Raw genomic sequence first — 11,141 nt, 5'->3', positions numbered from 1 at the left:
CACAGCCCGTCCTCAGACAAACAAAGTGGAACAAACAACTTACCCTCTCCCACCAAGATATACAGTGTACCAGGACGCCGGTCTCCAGGCTCTCCTGGGTAGACAAGCCGTAAGGATGAGGTCATCATCCCAGGCAACCTGGATCCGGTTGCTGCTGCAACATAAAATACAAAACATTGGATTTAATACAGATATAACCAAAAAGGCTATTTACAAAAACGGCTAATACATAATAGATCAGCAAAATAAACTCAGCATATCGAATTTCACACTGAATAACAGAATGTGCAGCTCATACATTATTTGTTGCTATGACCACATGCAACTCAATCTGACAGCTTGTCAGGATAGAAAACCTAATAATATGTAAACAGGAGCACATGAAATTACAAATGACCAAAATTATACTAACTGATTAGACCGTATTTATCTGAATATAAGGCAATGGAGAAATAGGCATGAATATCAAAAAGAGGCAAAAAAGGACCAAATGCACAATACTTGGCAAAAAACAGTGGGAGTCGTTGACTCCCATATGGAATGTAAAGTGAGACTCTCATTAGATCAATGGTACTCTCATTAGATTGATGGTGCTCTTATTATCTGATACTCTCGTTATATTAAACTTAGTAAACCAGGGCTGATATAACCCTTTATAGGAATGCATGCCAGTCCAAGTGTGTATTTAGCCCTCGAAGGGACCAAAGTATCTAAGATATAGGTCCATCTCGCTTCCTTTTGTAGTAACAACCTGTTGCGGTCACCTCCTCTGTTCATAGGGGGGACATGGTCTATGATGGTATATTTTAGTCCATCACATTGTGATTAAGTTCTTGAAAGTGCCTAGCAACAGGTTGATCAGAAGACCCTTTGTTGATTGCAGTGCGGATAGTATACTGGTGGTTCGCCATGCATGTGTGCAAATTGTCACAGGTAAAGACCACAAGTGCAGTGGAGAAGGTACACAATATGTGTAGTATTAGTAAATGTCAAGCGGTACTTGTGTTTATAACTTTGCCTTCTATAGGGATGTGAAGACCTCCACATGTGTTGCAACCCAGGCATCTTAAAACACCCGATTTCTTTGTATCCAACCAGGTGGATCTGGTGTAGCATTGTTGTGGATTTGTTTTTAATAGGAAGTCCTGTAGGGATCTGGTACGTATGAATCCTATTCGAGGTGGGGGCTTATTAACCAAAGGTAGTACAGGCTCTGAACAGATAATTCCCCAATTTTTCTGAAGAGCCGTTCTTATCTCCTTCTTGTCCCCTATATAGCTAGTGATGAAAGTCATTCTTTCTGTGTCTTTCTCTCGTTCAGTTGTTGAAGAGCCCAACAGGGCTTCACCTTATTCCCTCAGGAGTTTGTATGGATAGCTCCGCTGCTGAAAACGGTGCCCCATCTCCCCTAGTTGGGTGTCCCTGTTCAGACTCTCTGTGTTAACTGGGATTTAGGGAGTGCTCTCTTAAGTGCAGGGGGATGACAGCTTGCGTAGTGTAATAAGGCATTGCGATCAGTATCCTTACGGTACAATGTTGACTGTATTTTCCCATCCTTCTTGTACAGCCATACATCCAAAAAGTCAATTTATGACAAGTCACTCTGCATTTTAAATTTCAGTGCAGCATTGGTGGTATTCAGTTCCATAAGCCAAGCGTCAAGATCCTGCTTATTATCTGTCCAAATTAGGAACAGGTCATCAATATACCTTTTGAAGAATTTGATCCTCGTATCTTTGAACAGATGGGTTTCGAATTCCTTGAACACCCACATATATAGATTCGCATATGATGGGGCCACATTGGACCCCACCACCATGCCTGTCAGTTGGAGGAAAAATTGGTGTTCGAAATGAAGATAATTACTGGTTAAGCGCAATTCAATCAGAAAAAGAAAGAGCTTGTAGAGTGGTCCCACATAGGGGTATCTTGACAGCTGAAGCCGAATGACCAGAAGACCCTCAGCATGGGGATGATTGTATACAAACTTGGGACATTGAGCGTTACCAGTATGTCCCCTTCATTACTTGTATCCAATGTTGAAATGAGATCCAATAGCATGGTAGAGTCCCTCAGGTATGTGGGCATGTTCTTGATAAACGGTTGAAGAAAAGAATCCACAAATGTTGCAATGGGCTGTTGGATTGACCCAATAGCGGAGACAATGGGTCTCCCTGGAGGTTTAATTAGTTGTTTATGGATTTTTGGTAGTATATAAAACACTGGTGTCTGAGGGAAGGGGACATTTAGGAAAGCAAATGTATCCCTTACTAAAAAATTCTTGTTGTAATGCTGCCGATAAATATTGATCAATCTGGGTTTTAAAACCAGATGTAGGGTCATTTGGGAGTTTCACGATAGGTTGTCTGATCCATAAGTTGTGACAGTATTTCTGTCTTGTAATCCACATAGTCCATTAACACCACAGCGTCTCCCTTATCCGCCTCACATATGATCAAAGTTTTGTCTTCTGTCAGCATTTTCAATGCCTTGCGCTCATCTTTGGTAAAATTTTTGAAGGTATCCTGTTGGTGTAGTTTCACCAATTTCTCCAACTCACTTAAAGTGAGCCTGGTGAATGTCTTAATACTGGAGTTATTTGAACTAGGGTCATACGGGGACTTTTTGCAGAAATGTTTTTGATCCTGATTACTTGTGACAAATTTCGCCTTTAAGTTTAATTGTCTTTGAAATTTCTTGACATCCATAAACATGTCAAAAGGGTCAGTCCTGCAAGTGGGTATAAACGTGAGTCCTTTGTTCAGCACTTGTGCTAAAGGGGTGACTGCTTAAGTTCACCACAATATCCCCCTTTATCATTTCTGTGGTCTGATGGGAGTTTTTTTTCCTTATACCCCCCTCTCCTTGTGACGGTTCTCTTCATGACGAGTTTTTTGAGCGAGTTATAATCCCTGTGGACTTGTCTGGGACTGGATTAGTACCTGTAGTTGCTTCACTCTCTGAACCTGAATATATATATATATATATATATATATATATATATATATATATATATATATATACAGTATATAGTCCTAGAATTTCTTGTGTGTATATGTTTGGGCATTTAATTTATTTACCTCTTACCTTATGTGTACAGACACACATTTTTATATTTGTCTTGGCAACCTACACAAGGAACTATATAAGAAGCACCTACAATAGTGAATTATCTCTTCAGTTAGGATTTAGGACCATGCTAATATTGTGGTTTTTATATATTTTACCAATTTCAATGAAATTTAAATAAAGTTGGTTTTAAGTTGCACCAAACACTTTTATTTCTGATCAATTTACTATAATACCAAACTATTTTTCATTTGTGACATAGAAGAACCCAGAGTGCTAAATGTATATACCCTTTGTTGTAGGTTTTACCTATTAATTTAATAAATAAACCTTCACTTTGTACATAGCACCTAAAATCCAGGATAGGCTAATAATACATTGTTTGCCAAATAAAATATATGAATGGTTCTGGTAATACTTAGGTAGTGCCATTGGTATTTTATTTTTATGCATTATAGAACAAATCTAACATAAGAAGTGCATTGAACTTCCCCTTTCTTTTAATTTCACAACTAACTAACTAATTAAATATATAGAATTCATTACATAGACAGACACTATTTCAGTGCTAACAATTATCTAACTTATGTAATCAGAGAGCATTAATTCCTCATACAGACACTAACAATGAACTTTGACTTATCTGTTATACATTGAAATTCTAATTTCAGTATCACCAATTTACTCAGATATACATATTTATTTTTGCAATAGCAGTCTCCATTTTATACAGATATAAACATTTATTTTTGCAATATTAGTATCCATGTGGATTACACACACTAAAAATAAAGAAATTACAATTCTGAATAAACAATGTACAAACATGCATTGGCAATAAATTCACAGGGGCCAACTTAACAAGTGCCGAATGGCCCCTAATTGCCCTGTTTCCGCGCGAGTTTTCAGGCTTGCCCGAAAAACAGCAGTTAAGAAGCAGCGGTCTTAAGACTGCTGCTCCTTAACTTGTCTTCTGCCTCTGAGGCGGCGGACATCAATCTGCCCGATCGCATACGATTGGGTTGATTGACACCCCCTGCTAGTGGCCAATTGGCAGAGAATCTGCAGGGGGCGGCATTGAACAAGCGATGTCTGGCGGGCATGATACACTACAGCGTATCATGTCCGCCACACATTGATAAATCGGCCCTGTAGTCTCTTCTGAGATCATGTTGAATTGCTTTATAACATCAGCATAATGTGGCAGGGTTAAGGACTCTGGATAAGCAGGAGGATACTTCATATGGTGACAGGCTGTGTTCATCTGGGGCTCTACTGAAGCAGGCATTGGTCATCAGACTCGGCAGGACCAAGATCACCAGATAATTTTATTTTACAATGAGCACATTGATGTTACAGTTCTAGTAAGTGCATTTTTATATAGTGTTTTAACGTGAATAAATATTGTCGCGGATGCACTCTCTTTCATGCTTTGATAATGTGGCATTGAATTATCTATTTATCAGTTATCTATTTATCTATTTAACTTTCACTTAAAGGGATATGAAACCCAAATTTAGCTAAATGTAGCCACCAATCAGCAAGCGCTACCCAGGGTTCTGATCCAAAAATGGTCAGACTCCTAAGCTTACATTCCTGCTTTTCAAATAAAGATACCAAGAGAAAGAAGAAAAATTGATAAAAGGAGTAAAACAGAAAGTTACTTAAAATTGCATGTTCTATCTGAATCATGAAAGAAACAATTTGGGTTTCATATCCCTTTAACATTTGCTATATTTTTTTAAAACAATAATAGATATTCTCTAACCCTGTCTTAACTTTTTTTTTTCCCTTTTCTTCCAACTTTGTTTGACAAAAGTAAAGTTCAACTGATTAGGAGACGCAGCTTTAAGAAGTATAATGAACAAAAAGTTGGTATCTTATTACCATTCTATTAACGTTGTGATTTAACATATAGAAAGAGAACAAAAAACAAAAAAAAACCAGGAAAATGTATAGAATCTATGCAAGTTTTTACATATACACATATTCTGAAAGAAACTTCTTCTAATTATTTTAATAACCTGTATAGCAATGAAAGAGAATCAGACACCATTATCTGTGCAAATGTTCTGACAATGCCATTTTTTTTTACTCATTTTAAAAGTAAGAGTAGTGAATGAGTATATCTTTTCAAATAGAAAGGTGCATTAAAAGATAAAAAGGACAATGCAGTACTCAGCTAGGAATGCAAAGAATGTCCTTGTTGATGGATATAAACATCACTCCCCTCTTCATGACTATATCCTGATGTGCAAGAATAGTGAGTTAAAATAAACAGAGTCATGAATTTGTATGAAAATGTCCCTGATACAGGGATGCCACCTTTTCTAAAAATTTTTTTTAAAAAACATCCATGCTTATTAGCATAAATTTGCATAAATAATTATACAGCATATGTTAGGAGCTAAAGCAGCTAGGACTGATTTTAATTATCTGACTATGATAGAATCTCTATTTCTACTTTGGCCTGATCCTTAAAAGGACATGAATCCAACATTTTTCTTTCATGATTCAGATAGAGAATACAATTATGATTTTAAATTTTCAATTTACTTCTATTATCAAATTTGCTACGTTCTCATGTTATTCTTTGTTGAAGAGCTATCTAGTAAGGTAGGGTGCACAAGTCTAGAGCACTAAATGACATAGTGCTGCCACCTAGTGCGCTTGCTAATGTATAACATTGTGGTAAAACTGCTGCCCTCTAGTGCTGCAGACACGTGCATACTCATGAACTTACGTTGCAGCTTTTCAACAAGGGATAACAAGAAAATGAAGATAATTTGATAATAGAAGCACAATGGAAAAAAAGCACAAGGGACAGTTTACTCCAGAATTTTTATTGTTTAAAATAATCCTTTTATTACCCATTCCCCAGTTTTTAATGTGCACTTATATTAATATACTTTTTACCTCTGTGATGACCTTGTATCTAAGCCTCAGCACTGATTGGCTAAAATGCAAGACTGTCAAAAGAACTGAAATAAGGGGGCAGTCTGCAGACCCCTAGGTTACACCACATATGAACTAGTGCTGTCCAGCTGTGAAAAAGGCTCAATATGTACTGAGATAAGAGGTGGTTTTGAAGGGCTTAGAAATTAGCATATGAGCCCGCCCAGGTTTGGATTTCAACAAATAATTCCAAGAGAACAAAGCAAATTTGATGATAAAAGTAAACTGGAAAGTTGTTTAAAATTGCATGCCCTATCTGAATCATGAAAGATTCATTTTGACTTGAGTGTCCCTTTAAAGTTATAATTATTATAGAAGAGCCCTGTCTGGTCTTGTCTGATACTTCATATGCAATTAAAGGGACAGTGAACCCAAATTTTTTCTTTCATGATTCAGATAGAGCATGCAATTTTAAGCAACTTTCTAATTTACTCCTATTATCAATTTTTCTTCGTTCTCTTGCTATCTTTATTTGAAAAAGAAGGCATCTAAGCTTTTTTTTTAATGCAGAACTCTGGACAGCACTTTTTTATTGGTGGATGAATATATCCACCAATCAGCAAGGACAACCCAGGTTGTTCACCAAAAATGGGCCGGCATCTAAACTTACATTCTTGCATTTCAAATAAAGATACCAAGAGAATGAAGGAAATTTGATAATAGGAGTAAACTAGAAAGTTGCTTAAAATTTCATGCTCTATCTGAATCACAAAAGAAAAAATTTGGGTTCAGTGTCCCTTTAACTTTCAGAAAAATTAAGGATAAACCAACTAATTAATTGTATAGATATGGGGTGATTTATTTTATCCACTGTTCTTGTAATAAGCAATACAAAAATTGTTTTACAGGATTGCAAATTCTCAAAATATGTTAACGGTGCTTATAAACAGAGTTCAAAGGGGTTAAATACAGGGTGGATTAGAGAGAGATCTTAAAGGGGGGGAATCTAGAATTTAGATTTTATCACAAGCACAGAGACTTCATATTTTGCATAACTTTCTTAGCCCCATTCTAGGCACTACATTCCTATTAAATAAATGCATGACACAAGAACATGGCTTATAAAGGCCACAGCTTTCTTTATTGAACAGTAAATAATATAGCCACAACATTACCAAATAAACATTTCCACACCCAAGCTGCGACATACAAATCAAGCCACATAGGAGGTAGGGCAGGAGCTTCTCCTTGCATGTTCTGGTCCTGAATCGCTCTTCACTTCTGCTCTCCTCTGCAGGTGATATTTGTTTAGCACAGGAGCACTTACAGCTACAGGATGGGCTGACATACAGAGGCAGTGATATTTGTTTAGCACAGGAGCACTTACAGCTACAGGATAGGCTGACATACAGAGGCAGTGATATTTGTTTAGCACAGGAGCACTTACAGCTACAGGATAGGCTGACATACAGAGGCAGTGATATTTGTTTAGCACAGGAGCACTTACAGCTACAGGATAGGCTGACATACAGAGGCAGTGATATTTGTTTAGCACAGGAGCACTTACAGCTACAGGATAGGCTGACATACAGAGGCAGTGATATTTGTTTAGCACAGGAGCACTTACAGCTACAGGATAGGCTGACATACAGAGGCAGTGATATTTGTTTAGCACATGAGCACTTACAGCTACAGGATAGGCTGACATACAGAGGCAGTGATATTTGTTTAGCACAGGAGCACTTACAGCTACAGGATAGGCTGACATACAGAGGCAGTGATATTTGTTTAGCACAGGAGCACTTACAGCTACAGGATGGGCTGACATACAGAGGCAGTGATATTTGTTTAGCACAGGAGCACTTACAGCTACAGGATAGGCTGATACAGAGGCAGTGATATTTGTTTAGCACAGGAGCACTTACAGCTACAGGATAGGCTGACATACAGAGGCAGTGATATTTGTTTAGCACTAGAGCACTTACAGCTACAGGATAGGCTGACATACAGAGGCAGTGATATTTGTTTAGCACAGGAGCACTTACAGCTACAGGATAGGCTGACATACAGAGGCAGTGATATTTGTTTAGCACAGGAGCACTTACAGCTACAGGATGGGCTGACATACAGAGGCAGTGATATTTGTCTAGCACAGGAGCACTTACACCTACAGGATAGGCTGACATACAGAGGCAGTGATATTTGTTTAGCACAGGAGCACTTACAGCTACAGGATGGGCTGACATACAGAGGCAGTGATATTTGTTTAGCACTAGAGCACTTACAGCTACAGGATAGGCTGACATACAGAGGCAGTGATATTTGTTTAGCACAGGAGCACTTACAGCTACAGGATAGGCTGACATACAGAGGCAGTGATATTTGTTTAGCACAGGAGCACTTACAGCTACAGGATAGGCTGACATACAGAGGCAGTGATATTTATTTAGCACATGAGCACTTACAGCTACAGGATAGGCTGACATACAGAGGCAGTGATATTTGTTTAGCACAGGAGCACTTACAGCTACAGGATAGGCTGACATACAGAGGCAGTGATATTTGTTTAGCACAGGAGCACTTACAGCTACAGGATGGGCTGATATACAGAGGAAGTGATATTTGTTTAGCACAGGAGCACTTACAGCTACAGGATAGGCTGACATACAGAGGCAGTGATATTTGTTTAGCACAGGAGCACTTACAGCTACAGGATAGGCTGACATACAGAGGCAGTGATATTTGTTTAGCACAGGAGCACTTACAGCTACAGGATAGGCTGATACAGAGGCAGTGATATTTGTTTAGCACAGGAGCACTTACAGCTACAGGATAGGCTGACATACAGAGGCAGTGATATTTGTTTAGCACAGGAGCACTTACAGCTACAGGATAGGCTGACATACAGAGGCAGTGATATTTGTTTAGCACTAGAGCACTTACAGCTACAGGATAGGCTGACATACAGAGGCAGTGATATTTGTTTAGCACAGGAGCACTTACAGCTACAGGATAGGCTGACATACAGAGGCAGTGATATTTGTTTAGCACAGGAGCACTTACAGCTACAGGATGGGCTGACATACAGAGGCAGTGATATTTGTCTAGCACAGGAGCACTTACACCTACAGGATAGGCTGACATACAGAGGCAGTGATATTTGTTTAGCACAGGAGCACTTACAGCTACAGGATAGGCTGACATACAGAGGCAGTGATATTTGTTTAGCACAGGAGCACTTACAGCTACAGGATAGGCTGACATACAGAGGCAGTGATATTTGTTTAGCACAGGAGCACTTACAGCTACAGGATAGGCTGACATACAGAGGCAGTGATATTTGTTTAGCACATGAGCACTTACAGCTACAGGATAGGCTGACATACAGAGGCAGTGATATTTGTTTAGCACAGGAGCACTTACAGCTACAGGATAGGCTGACATACAGAGGCAGTGATATTTGTTTAGCACAGGAGCACTTACAGCTACAGGATGAGCTGACATACAGAGGCAGTGATATTTGTTTAGCACAGGAGCACTAACAGCTACAGGATAGGCTGACATACAGAGGCAGTGATATTTGTTTAGCACTAGAGCACTTACAGCTACAGGATGGGCTGACATACAGAGGCAGTGATATTTATTTAGCACAGGAGCACTTACAGCTACAGGATAGGCTGACATACAGAGGCAGTGATATTTGTTTAGCACAGGAGCACTTACAGCTACAGGATGGGCTGACATACAGAGGCAGTGATATTTGTTTAGCACAGGAGCACTTACAGCTACAGGATAGGCTGACATACAGAGGCAGTGATATTTGTTTAGCACAGGAGCACTTACAGCTACAGGATAGGCTGACATACAGAGGCAGTGATATTTGTTTAGCACAGGAGCACTTACAGCTACAGGATAGGCTGACATACAGAGGCAGTGATATTTGTTTAGCACAGGAGCACTTACAGCTACAGGATAGGCTGACATACAGAGGCAGTGATATTTGTTTAGCACAGGAGCACTTACATCTACAGGATGGGCTGACACACAGAGGCAGTGATATTTGTTTAGCACAGGAGCACTTACAGCTACAGGATGAGCTGACATACAGAGGCAGTGATATTTGTTTAGCACTAGAGCACTTACAGCTACAGGATGGGCTGACATACAGAGGCAGTGATATTTATTTAGCACAGGAGCACTTACAGCTACAGGATAGGCTGACATACAGAGGCAGTGATATTTGTTTAGCACAGGCCACAGGAGCACTTACAGCTACAGGATAGGCTGACATACAGAGGCAGTGATATTTGTTTAGCACAGGAGCACTTACAGCTACAGGATGGGCTGATATACAGAGGCAGTGATATTTGTTTAGCACTAGAGCACTTACAGCTACAGGATAGGCTGACATACAGAGGCAGTGATATTTGTTTAGCACAGGAGCACTTACAGCTACAGGATAGGCTGACATACAGAGGCAGTGATATTTGTTTAGCACAGGAGCACTTACAGCTACAGGATAGGCTGACATACAGAGGCAGTGATATTTGTTTAGCACAGGAGCACTTACAGCTACAGGATAGGCTGACATACAGAGGCAGTGATATTTGTTTAGCACAGGAGCACTTACAGCTACAGGATAGGCTGACATACAGAGGCAGTGATATTTGTTTAGCACAGGAGCACTTACAGCTACAGGATAGGCTGACATACAGAGGCAGTGATATTTGTTTAGCACAGGAGCACTTACAGCTACAGGATGAGCTGACATACAGAGGCAGTGATATTTGTTTAGCACAGGAGCACTTACAGCTACAGGATAGGCTGACATACAGAGGCAGTGATATTTGTTTAGCACTAGAGCACTTACAGCTACAGGATGGGCTGACATACAGAGGCAGTGATATTTATTTAGCACAGGAGCACTTACAGCTACAGGATAGGCTGACATACAGAGGCAGTGATATTTGTTTAGCACTAGAGCACTTACAGCTACAGGATAGGCTGACATACAGAGGCAGTGATATTTGTTTAGCATAGGAGCACTCACAGCTACAGGATAGGCTGACATACAGAGGCAGTGATATTTGTTTAGCACAGGAGGAGCACTTACAGCTACAGGATGGGCTGACATACAGAGGCAGTGATATTTGTTTAGCACAGGAGCACTTACAGCT

Source organism: Bombina bombina, chromosome 8 (genome assembly GCF_027579735.1).
Source record: "Bombina bombina isolate aBomBom1 chromosome 8, aBomBom1.pri, whole genome shotgun sequence".
Lineage (NCBI taxonomy): Eukaryota > Metazoa > Chordata > Amphibia > Anura > Bombinatoridae > Bombina > Bombina bombina.
Note: the sequence above shows the minus strand (reverse complement) of the source record.